Raw genomic sequence first — 12,538 nt, forward strand, 5'->3', positions numbered from 1 at the left:
TTCCTTCCTTCCTTCTTTCCTTTCTTCCTTTCTTTTGTGGTACCGGGGATTGAGCTCAGGACCTTGCACTCAACAGCTTTTCTTGACTGCTCTTCCTCCTCATTCTTTTAGTTATTTTTTTTCTTTTATTGCTCTACATTTCCTAAGTCATTCCTTGACATTACTGCCACACAGAATGAGCTGAAGGACCATAGAATAATATATATTTAAAAGAATATATGTGTGCAAATTTCATTTTTTTTTTTTTGAAATAGCTGGCCTTGAACTCACTATAATAGCCCAGGCTGTTCTCAAATTCTTGTCGATCCTCCTGTCTCAGCATTCTGAGTGCTGGGACTACAGGCGTGCATCACCATCCCTGGCTCAGTTGGTTTTTATGTAGACAGGGGAACTCATATTTGCCATGGAAGTCAGGTGTTTAGTATGCTAATGTAATGCACTCCCAAAAGCTCTGTAGGATACTGCCTCTTAGGTTTTTCAGGGAAGAATCAATATTAAATGGGGAGATGAAAAACATGTTTTTCCTGAGTTGTCAATGTTTGGGTGCAAGTTTGTTAAGGATGCACACAACTTTCTTCCAGGTGAATTAGTCTCATTCGTATTGCAAGCATAATTTCCTTTTTAAAATTCATTTTTAATTAATTAATTAATTTGTTCCTTTGTGACAGGATCTTGCTGTGCAGTTCAAACTAGTCTCGAACTTATGGCAACACTTCTGGCTCAGCCTCTCAAATGCTGGAATTACAGGCAAGCATGTGCCATCACGCCTGGCTTTGCAAGCATAATTTCTGTGCACTATTACAGGTACTGACTTTTTCAATGTGAATAGCTATAAATCAAAGGTATGACTTAAAATCAATGCAATTGATCTCCTAAAAAGGGATAGTTTAATGCAGTAGCTGTCAAACTTTTGATTATTATACCTCTATCAGTAACAAATATTGAACAAATATTCCGATAATGATATGTATCTATAAATTCTTTGCTTGAAAGAGTTTATAAACATAAACTAGCAACTAAACTTTAATGATATAAATGACCTATGAATAAAAGGCCTATGATATTTTTCTGTCATTCTAAAGGATGGTACTTTTTTCAAACCTCCTGGATGCTTGCATTTTACTCTGGAGCTCATCAAGTTAAAATTGAAAAGAAATGAAATAGATAATCCTTCTCTAGGTGACTAACTTACAGTCACTTTTGATGCTTCCTAGAATCATACTAAGAAATTATAAAAGGAAAGTATATAAGTCATAAGAATGGAAAGATCAGGAAAAGAGGAGCACTGATATTTTATTACTACTCCTTTGTCTTGCCAATCTTCAGTCTAGGTAATCCTGCTTTCAACTTCACTGTAAAAACTGAAGCAATCAAAGCTTCCACAGTCTCTCACCAGTACATCTACCCACTCACTCTCATCCATACCCATTTACTCTATTCTGTCATCTTAAGTCAATTCCTCTACTGGTGCACTAGATCCAGGAAAGCCATATAATTCATAGTCTTTTGGACAATGCTATATCTTTGAGAGAGAAAGCATACTAACTAAATAGGTGACCAGGACAATAAGCAAAAAGTTGGCCTGTCCCAAGGTAAACAATCTCTATGGTTACTTAAACAAGACCCCATTCTGTTTCACTTGAATGAAGATATTACTTCACGAATTCTTTATCTCTAACATTATCAACTTCTTGCTCTCCATAAAATTATTCCCATCAGGCCCTGCGCCCTCTCCCTGCCCTGCCCTGGCCTCTGACGATGCTTCCCATGGCTGACAACGCCTGGCAGCGTCCAGCAAACCTCAGGGCCTGCACTGTTGATGTCTCCTGGAGGGCAACAGGTACTAAAACAAGTGCCTTGAGACAAGAAGATGCTTCTGAAAGGAAAGTAGAACTTGAAGCAGCTGTGAAAAAGAAGATTGAATTTGAGAGAAAAGTTCTACATATTGTTGAACAACTATTAGAAGAGAACATTACTGAAGACTTCCTAGTGGAATGTGGGAAGTTCACACTTGCTCACTACAGCGATGTTGTGCATGAACGTTCAATTATCAAACTCTGTGGTTATCCTTTGTGTCAGAAGAAGCTGGGTGTCATACCACAAGGAAATATAAAATTTCTACTGAAACCAATAAAGTCTATGGTATTACTGAAAGAAAGTCTTTTTGCAGCAATTGTTTCCCCCCGGACCTGGGGATTGAACTCAGGCCCTTGGGCTTACCAGAAAAATGCTTTTATACTGAGTTATCTCTCTGGCCCCTATTTGCAGCAATTTTTGTTACAATGCATCTAAGTATTTTGAAACACAAATTCCCAAAACTCCAGTGTGGGTTCAAGAAGAAGACAGACAACCTGATTTTCAGCTGCTTAAAGGAAGGACAAAGTGGCCAGTCAGGATTGAAATACAATTATGCAGTAAAGCCATTAAAGCATCAGATACTGATAAACCTGTTCATTTTGAAAAGCAATATGAATCTAGTTCTTCTAGCACTTGTAGTGATAGTAGTAGCAATAATGAACAAGACTTTGTTTCCTCCATTCTACCAGGAAACAGACCATATACAATGGGTACAGGATCACAGCTGCACACAAAAAAACATAATGAAAAAGAAAGCTGGTCTTTCAGCATTTTTCTTACTTATACCTACCATAGTTATTTCTGATGTATTACATTTGTTTCCTGAAACTCTCTTCACTCTGTCTAGTTAAAGAAAGACAGTAGTAGAAGTCACTGAGCAGTTAGGTAGTTGCAAATTAGTCAGAAGAAAGCTATTGCTTATGAACTTCCTTTGCAGAAACTCAGATTTCTTCAAAAAGTCCTTCACCTGAAAGACTAAAAGCTTCAGGAAGCAAATGTAATACATGAGAAATAACTCTCATAGAGTTTCTAGTTCAGTGCAGATGTGTTCTGAAGTTACAAAGATGCACTTACCTAAAGTTCTGAGGGAGACTTTGAGTGGAAGACAGAAGAAACTTTGAGATTTTTGTTTGACCAAAAGTATGCTTCTATATGTCTGAAACCCTCTTCACCCTGTCTAGTTAATGAAGAACTTGATAAAGATGACATAATCTCTGATTCAGATAATCATTCCCTTGCCTTCAGGGGATCTCAGAATAGCCTGAATCAGTCTTTACCTTTCAGGGGCTCAGATATAGCCATTAAAGCACTTCCAAGTTATGAATCCTTGAGCTGGCCAAATAGCTCAGCAGATTAAAGCACCTGCAAGCATGCGCAGGGGCCTGGTGTTCAATCCCCAGGCCTGCTGCACCAGCCCTGCCGCCAGGGATTGCTGAGATGGCAATTGAGACTGGACATGGTGGTGCTAGCCTGTAATCCCAACTCTTCCCAGGCTGTAAGCAGTTGAATCACTATGAGTCCAATCTAGCATCTAGCCCTGTAAACCTTTCCTAAGATACAAAAAAAAAAAAGTTATAAATCCTTGAGAAAAGAAACTGAAACATTCAATCTGAGGATCAGGGAATTTCATGTTTTGAATGAAGACACCACCATATCACAGGACTCAGAAGAGCATGATCCTCCCCTTTCCACTGATAGGTTCAAGTTCCCAGAACCAGATTAGAAAATGCATCGTACTTGAAAAATTGAGTAAAGTATTGCCTGGACTTTTGGGTCCTCTTCAGATTACCTTAGGAGATATTTACAGTCAACTTAAAACTCTAGTCTGAACGTTCAGATTAACAAGTAGAAACATTATGCACAATCCTGTGCAGTGGACCTTAATTACAATGGTATTGCTGTCGTTACTGAATTCAGTTCTTGGCAGTTAGAGGCATTCTCAAAAAAATGTGTTATTTACACAGTTTATAGCTACCATGCTAGAAGAATTATGGTTAAAGAATGAAGACCTTGAAAGTTTAACCATCATATTTAGGACTGGCAATTAACCAGGGTGCAGAAATATTTATGTTTTAGAAAAATGATTACCAATGAAGAACCAACGTGGTGAATGAGATCAAAATACCATTAGACACAAGCTCTTTCCTCTCAGTGAAACAGCCTGGCCTCTGGACCCATTGAGAAAAGGCCATTCCAAGGTGCTAATCTTTGTTTTGCTTCTCATCACCTCTGCAATCATAACCAAAGCAAAGGAGAATATTGCATGACTTCAGAAGAAGGCCAGCCACTTTGCAACATCTTCAGGAAACTCTGCACTCCCCTAGGTCTTGCAAAACTCCTGAAGTCTTGCAGACTAAATGCAGGTTTTCAGTCACCTCACTCTAGTTTGCATAATTAAAGAAAGTGGAAGCTGGTTTTCTGGATGACCTTTGACTCAGCCACGCTCATAAGGCCTCTTGACAGGAATAAAATGGCAAATAATGTGTTAAAATATAAAATTATTCCCATCAGAATCAAGCCTGGTATTATCCCTCTCATCTGAAAAATAAAACTTTGACCACATTTCTGCTGCAGTTACTACACCATTTCTTTCATCCTACTTGTGAGACAACATTAAATTTTTTTCTCTACCAAAGAAGGTCACTATATACTTGTTAAGGGAATAATATAAAAGAAAGCTGCTATTGTAAGTGAATATACATGAAATACCAGGGCATTCAACTATGTAAAATAATCACTAATGTTTATGAAAAAGTCAGATAAGTACTAATCCAACTATAATGGAGGACCTAAATACTCCACTATCTCATAGACAGATCAGCTAGATAAAAGACCAATAAAGAAATATCAGAGCTGGACCAAACCTTTGAACAAATGGACTTAGCAGGTACCCACAGAATGTTCCACCTAATAACAACACAGTACATTCTTCTCAGCAGAACATGGGGCTTTCTCCAAAATAGACCATATACTAGCTCACAGAACATGCTTACGTAAATGAAAAAGACTTGAAATTATCCCATGCATATCACCAGATCATAGTGCAATGAAATTGGAAATCACTGGCAAAAGAAATTACAAAAGCTACACAAACACATGGAAATTAAATAACACCCTTCTGAACAACCAATGAGTCACATGAAATTAAAGACGAAATTTGAATTTCTACAACTAAATGATAATGACAATACAGCATGTTAGAATTTATGGGACACAATGAAAGCAGTCTTACAAGGGAAATTTATAGCAGTGAATTCCCACATCAGAAAAAGTGAGCTCAAAATTGGTCAAGCAATGGCCATGACTCATCCACATGGCTGACACTGACAAAGGATCTACAAACTGCAGTACAGGGTTTCACGATAAATCCTGAGGGGATTTGACTGACCTTGTCAGATACATTTCTTGTTATATAAGTCTGGCCTTATCTTGGTCTTAACCATTCAGCAGGAAAGTATAATAACGAGGTATGAAAAGTAAAGTCATATTAATATGCTGAGCTATAAAGGGCTCAAGTCAACAAATTCTGACATTGCCAGTCCTATGGATAACCCACTACTATTATGGACTACTGGACTATATTGGATTATTTTGCCGAATTCACGCACCTACAATATTTAAATGGCAATGGAATATCCATCGCTGACAAAACTAAACAAAGAAAGGAGATACAAATGAAGGACCAATTTGTATCTGTATAGAAAAAATAGGATAGATATACAGCTACTTTCTCTTAATTCAATGAGAAGAAAGGTTTGTACTAATTGTGTTTGGACAGGATATCATGTCTGCATCTTATACTATGAATAACCACTACAAAGACAACAATATACAATGTATTAATTATTGAAGCTGTCCTATTAATTGGTTTTGAAACTGTCTCATTTCTATCTGTTTCTCAATAAAATTAATTTAAAAAAAGAAAAGAAAAAGTGAGCTCAAATGACCCAATGTTGACCCTCAAGCTTCTAGAAAAAGAAGAGCAAGCAAAACCCAAAGTACATATGAGGGAAGAAATTATAATATCAGAGCAGAAATTAATGGAACAGAGACTAAAGAAACACTACAAAGAATCAATGACTCAAAGAGCTCAGTCTTTGAAAGATTAAATAAAATAGATAAACTTTTAGCTAGCATTATCAAAAAAGGAAAGACCCAAATCCATGCAGTTAGGAATAAAAAAGAGTGAAATGACAACATAGCCTTCAGAAATCCAAAGATTATCAGTAACTCTTTGAGAACTTATACCCTAATTAGATGGAAAACTCAGAAAAATGAACAAGTTCCTAGACACATATGAATTACCAGAGCTGAATCAAGAAGATATAAATTACTAAATAATCCAATATCAGTGAAATTGAAGAAGTAACAGTAAAACTATCAACAAAAAAAGGTCCAGTTCCTAACAGATTTCATGGGGCTGAACTCTACAGGGAATTTAGAGAATATCTAATGCCACTACTCCTCAAATTCTTTAATGAACTTGAAAAAAAGCAGGACTCACAGAGTCATTCCTGGAAGCAAGCATTACCTTAATGCCAACAACCAGAGAAGGATCCAACTAAAAAGGAGAACTGCAGGCCAATCTCTTTAACGAACATCCTCAAAAATCCTCATTAAGAAATGTAAACTCAAACCAGGAGTGGTAGTGAATGCCTGTAATTCCAGCTTTTGGGAAGCTGAGGAAGGAGGACTGATATAAATTTGAGGCTAACCTGTGTTACACAGTGGGCTCATGGATAGCCTGTATTACATAGCAAGACCCTGTCTCAAAAAACACAACTAAAAAACTTACTGTGATGTAGAATGCAGCAAATTATCATAAAGATTATACACCATGACTGAGTAGGGATGCAGGAATGGTTCAATATATGCAAATCATGAAAAGTAATACACCACATTAACAGAACCAAGGACAAACACCACATCATCATCTCAGTAGATGCAGATTAATCATCTGACAAAGTCTAACATCCATTCATGATAAAACAGTACAGAAAATTGTAATCAAAAGTCTTTATATCAATACAATAAAAGCCATCCATGACAAGCCAAAAGCCAGCATCATATTAAATGAACAAAAACTGAAAGCTTTCAATCTAGAAGGATTTTTTTTTTGGCCTGCTCAGGATGCCTTAAGGGAAAACTTTCAATCTAAAATCAGGAATAAGACAAAGATGTCCACTATCACCACTCCTACACAATATAGTTCTGGAAATACTAGCCTGAACAATTAAAAAAGAGAAAGAAATAAAATGAATATGGATAAGAAAGGAAGAAGTTAAATTATTATTTGCTGATGGATGGCATAATACTCTACATAGAAGACCTCCAAAACTCCACCAAAACATTTCTAAAATTAATAACCAGATTTGGCAGTGTAGGTGGATACAATGTCAACAGTCAAAACTCAACACCATTCCTGCACAAGAATAGCAAACTCACTGAGAGAAAAATTAGAGAAGCAATACCTTTCACAATAGCATCAAGAAAATGAAATACTTAAAAACAATTTAACAGAGGAAGTGAAACACTTATCCATTGAAAACTACAATACTCTGAGAAAGAGATGAAAGAAGAAATTAGAATATGCAGCTATCCCCTGTTTTTGAATAGGCAGAACCAATGTAGTAAAAATGACCATAATTCCAAAACCGTTACACAGTTTTAATGCAATCCCAATCAAAATATCAGTAGCATACCTCTCAGACCTAAAGAAAACAACCCTAACATTCACATGGAGCCAGCAGAGACAAATAGACAAATAGCAAAACTAATTCTGGACAACAAGGGCAAGGCAGGGGGCATCACAATCCCCAATTTGGAGTTATGGTACAAAGCTGCAGTGATAAAAACATCAAAAGAAAACAAACCTAAAGATCAATAGAATAGAATAGAAGATGCAGAAACAAGGCAAAACACTTTCAGCTACCTGATCTTTGACAAAAAGGCCAAATGCTTTCACTGGAAGAAAGATTCTTTAATAAATGGTACTGGAAAAAATGGTTTTCCACATGGCAAAAATTAAATCTAGACTCATATCTCTCACAATGCACTAAACTGAAATAAAAGTGGATCAAAGATCTATATATTAAAACAGAAAGACTTCATCTGCTGGAAGATAGATTAGATAAAACTATTGAGGATATATGTGTAGGCAAAAACTTTATGAACAAAACTCCAATCACGCAAGAAATGTTACAAAGAACCAACAAGAGGGATCACATCAAAATAGAAAGCTTTTGCACACTAAGGAAACCACCAACAGAGTAAGGAGACAACCACAAAATGAGAACTATTTTTTTCTTACCAGTCACTTCTCAGACAAAGGACTAATATGTAGAATATATAAAGAACTTCAAAAACTCACATTCTCCAAATTTAAAGACCCAATCAAAAACAAGCTTCTAGGGCCGGCCAGCTAGCTCAGCAGACTAAAGCACCTGCTTAGGCAGAGCACAGCAGCCTGGGTTTGATCCTTAGCATGCCGTGCTGGCCCCGCCCCTGGGGCGGGCTGAGAGGGCGATGGACACTGGGTGTGGTGGTGTGCACCTGTAATTCCAGCGCTTGGGAAGCTGAAAACAGGAGAATCACTACAAGTCCAATCTGTGTAATGAGACCCTGTAGAGCCTGTCCTAAATACATTTTTAAAAAAAATCTAAAAATGAATAGATCTGAATGTGTTGATGCATGCCTATAATCCCAGCAGTTGGGAGGCTGAAGTAGGAGAATTGTCCTGAGTTTGAGGTCACCTGTTAGGAGTCATTCAAGCTGAAATTGATCCTATATAGGAGGGTAGGCTGAGGCTTCATTGCCTAAAGCAGTCAAGCTACCTCAGTCTTGAGATAAGCATCCTGCTTGGACACTGTAGGCTGTTAGTTGTTAGGCAACCTTGTGTTTTCCAACTTTGTAAAAGTATAAATAAAGGCTCTTACCATTGTTCAGAGGATCATCTCGCCAACCAGGCAGATGAGCCACCAATTAACCCAGCTCTTGTCTACCTTTTCCTCATTCCTGCTGCTGTTTCTCCCTGGGTACAATGGATCATACTGAGAGACCAGCAGATCCCTACAGTCACTCTAGGCTGCATAAATGAGTTGAAGACCAGCCCACACTACATAGTGGAACCCTGCCTCAAATAACATAAATAGGGGGCCTGCCCCTTAGCTCAGTTCTTTAAGTGGCTGCTTCAACAAAGCAGTCAGGCTCAGGTTGCTGTGGTTTGATCCCCACAACTCAAGCCAGCCAAACCTGCCCTGAAGGCATTCGGAGCAAAAAAATAAAATCCTTTCGCCTTTAAAAAACAACAACAACAACAACAAAACAAATACACACACACAAACAAAAACTAAAACTAGAGGTTTCATTTGACCCAGCTATTTCCTCTCTAGCTATCTTTTTGAAAGAGTTAAAAGCAACATACTACAGTGATATATGCATACCATTGTTTATAGAAGCATAATTTAATAATAGCTAAATCTTAAAAACAGCTCATATGCCCAGCAAGAGATGAATGTATAAAAAAAATGCTATTTATATACAATGGAGTACTACTCCGCTATAAAGAAGGATAAATGAATCATTAGTATGAAAATGGATACACCTTGAGACTATAACTGTAAGTGAAATAATTCGGACACACAAGTTTAAATGTTGCATTGTTTGTCTTGTGAGAAACCCAAAGGATAAACAAGAAGCATGATGAAGGTAGATGTTGGGAAGTAGGAAGAAATGGAAAGGAGAACAAGGGAGGGAGGGAAAGGAAGAGAAAGAAGGGAAAACAAAAATGAAAGAATGGAATAAAAAATGTAAAAAATACCACAAAGCTTTTTAAAAATGCAGGAAAAGAAAGCTTAAAGGGAGAGAAAGCGAGTGGGAAAAAAGAGAGGAATCAAAATGTATTATGTACAGGTACAAATTTGCTATAACGAATATGTTCAATATGTATGACAAATATGCACTAATAAAAATATAAAAACTAAAAAATTGTCTCTACTCATTCTCTCCCCACTTTGCAAATCTCTTATTCATCAGTCAATCCCAGTTTTATATCTCCAGCCCAGAACTTTCTCCTAATTTCCATATTTATTTACCTACTTACATATTCATATCTCTACTTAGATAGATAATAGACATCTCAAATTCAGCATGTCAAGATCAAACACTTAATCTCCCTGTACCAAAGCCTGACTTACCTATAATGTTTTCTATTTTTGTTCATAGCAACTCTATCCTTTCAAATATAGAATCAGCCTTGGGTCTCTGTTTTTTTCTTATTCTGTTTCAAAATGCCAAGATACATTTTGATCCTAACTTTCAAGTACACTGTATATGATATGAATTCTTTATACTTCATATCCACTGGTACCACACTCATCTCTCATCTGTCTGACTGGTTTCTCTGAATCAGAAAGATCTCTGCTTTGGGGGACTCCAGACACAGCACAGGAAGACACACACACACGCACGCACACACACTCACACATACACACAGAGAGAGACAGAGAGAGAGACAGAGATAGACAAAGAGACAGAGACAGAGAGAGAGACAAAGAGAGACAGAGAGAACAAGAGCATGACAGAGAATCTTCCGTAGGCAGAATACTGGAAGGATCTTATGGAGGCAGCTGATAGCCCAAGATAAAGAACCTAGAGACTGCAGATACTAGAAGTTCCCCACAAGGGCCACGGACCATTGCACAGCAAAGCTTGATTAACAAACACCTCCCCCAGAGCTTTTAGTCAGTTTATTTATTTATTTTAGTGTCACTATTAAATATAAAGTCATAGGTTTATAGGAAAACCTGTACCGTGAAAAGTGAGACCCTAACACTAAAATAGAAAGAAAGAAGAAAAACAGGGAGAAGATGTCAAGAAATAATTATCATTAATGCCTTGAGAGAGATGGTAGAGGGACAAGATGCCATAAATGTCAATATTTAGAGAAGACAAGAACTCTTAGAAATCCAAGGATGTAGAAATATAAAAAAGTCAATAGTATTAGATGATAAAGTTGAATCTCTGACTTCTTCAGAAAGTGAAGCAAAAAGATTGAAAGCTAGAAAATATAACAGTGCTGAGGCTTGAATTCAGGGCCTCATACATGCTAGACAAGAGCACTACCGCCAAGCTGCATCCACAGCCTGAGAAAATAGGATTTTTGAAGACCGAATCTTGGAGATCCAATGTCTGAATACTGGAGCTGCAAAAAAAAAAAAAAGAACATAGAAAGGGGAGGGGGGGCCACCTCCTGCTTCTTTGTCACTGTGTATAAATGGGTAAAAGGAATCTTCTATGGGTGAATGCACTCTGGGTACATACCTTGTTGAGCAGAAAAGAAAGTGTGAGGAGAAAAGATGCTCAAGAAGATATAGCTTCAAGCTAAGGCACACTGCTCAGAGAATGAAATCTGGGTTTAGTTTTGCCCCGGACTCTCCTCTTTGTAGTGTATCTTTGTGTAGTCCACAAATTGCAGAGCCACAAGTAGCAGCCTTGATTCTACAGCAAGAAATCATTCAGGACTTTAGGACCTGAATTTTACAACTGAAGAGACTGTCCAAATAACCAGATCACTGGAAGAAAATAAACCCATATAATGGCTTATTATTAAGAAATTTCACACCTTTAAAGAAATGATTGTATAGCTCAAAAAGGCTTTTTTTTTTTTGTAGAAATCTTAGACATCAGAAGAAAATGAAGCATTCCCACAAAAATTAAACAAAAAATTACTATACAACCTAGCAGTTTCACTCCTAAGAGAAATGCCAAGGAATTCCACCTAAGAGCATATGTTCACACAAAAACTTGTAAACAAATGATCACAGAAGCACAATCACAATAGCAAAAATACTAGAAAATAAATAATCTATGGAGTTATTAACTGATAAATGGATAAAAACAATGTAACATCCATATAATAGATAATTCACCTATAAGAAAGAAACATTAAGTATGGGGCCTGGGGATGTACAGGGCCCTGAGTTCAATTCTCCAGTACCACAAAGAAAGAAGGAGAGAGAGAGAGAAAGAGAGAGAGAGAGAGAGAGAGAGAGAGAGAGAGAACAGTCCTTGTTATAAGTTAGAACACAAATGAACCTTGAAAACATGCAAAAGAAGCCAGGCACAAAGGTCAACTAATTTATACTCCAGTATATGAAATGTCTAGAATAGGCAAATTCATAGAGACAGAAAGCAAATTACTGGTTGCCAGGCAATAGGAGGAGAGGAAAGAAGTGGCCACTAATGGGCATAGAGTCTCTCTCTCTCTCTCTCTCTCTCTCTCTCTCTCTCTCTCTCTCTGTCTCTCTCTCTCTCTGTCTCTGTCTCTCTGTCTCTCTGTCTCTCTGTCTCTGTCTCTGTCTGTCTCTGTCTCTGTCTCTCTCTGTCTCTCTGTCTCTCTCCGTCTCTCTCTGTCTCTGTCTGTCTCTCTGTCTCTCTGTCTCTCTCTCAGTCTCTCTCTGTCTCTGTCTCTCTCTCTGTCTCTCTCTGTCTCTCTCTGTCTCTCTGTCTCTCTCTCTGTCTCTGTCTCTCTGTCTCTGTCTCTCTCTGTCTCTCTCTGTCTCTCTCTGTCTCTGTCTCTCTCTGTCTCTCTGTCTCTCTCCGTCTCTCTCTGTCTCTCTCTGTGTCTCTGTCTCTGTCTCTGTCTCTCTGTCTCTCTCTCAGTCTCTCTCTCTCTCTCTCT

General features: G+C 37.7%; 1 protein-coding gene and 1 pseudogene across 1 annotated transcript in view; one reads left to right on the forward strand and one right to left on the reverse strand.

The window, feature by feature from the left end:
- The window catches only part of Efcab5 (EF-hand calcium binding domain 5), a 242,731-nt gene that overhangs the window by 4,407 nt on the left and 225,786 nt on the right, over window positions 1–12,538 (reverse strand). The window lies entirely within an intron of this gene.
- On the forward strand, window positions 1,759–3,905 carry LOC111817832 (annotated as a pseudogene).

The sequence above is a fragment of the Octodon degus genome, unplaced genomic scaffold (genome assembly GCF_000260255.1).
Source record: "Octodon degus isolate 3935 unplaced genomic scaffold, OctDeg1.0 scaffold00072, whole genome shotgun sequence".
NCBI classification, from domain to species: Eukaryota; Metazoa; Chordata; class Mammalia; order Rodentia; family Octodontidae; genus Octodon; species Octodon degus.